We start from the raw sequence: 263 nt of genomic DNA, 5'->3' as shown, positions 1-263 counted from the left end.
ACACCTGCAGGCGCCACTGATGCAGTAGATCTTAATTCTTATGAGCGTGTGCGTGACCCTGATTCGTGCACATGTCAGTGAGCACGGCATCTCAATCGATCAGATGCATGTTAAAGTTGCGTTCATTACTATAGCAAATTCTCAGTCACAAAGAAATATGAGCATTTTGATTAATAGTCAATAAAAATAATAATGCATTGACTTTATTCAAGGCTTTTACCATCCTGTTACCATCATAAATCCAATTTAATAAAATAATGTAA

This window comes from Sinocyclocheilus grahami, unplaced genomic scaffold (assembly GCF_001515645.1).
Source record: "Sinocyclocheilus grahami isolate Dianchi unplaced genomic scaffold, SAMN03320097.WGS_v1.1 scaffold13125.1, whole genome shotgun sequence".
Lineage (NCBI taxonomy): Eukaryota > Metazoa > Chordata > Actinopteri > Cypriniformes > Cyprinidae > Sinocyclocheilus > Sinocyclocheilus grahami.
This window is presented reverse-complemented; position numbering follows the sequence as displayed.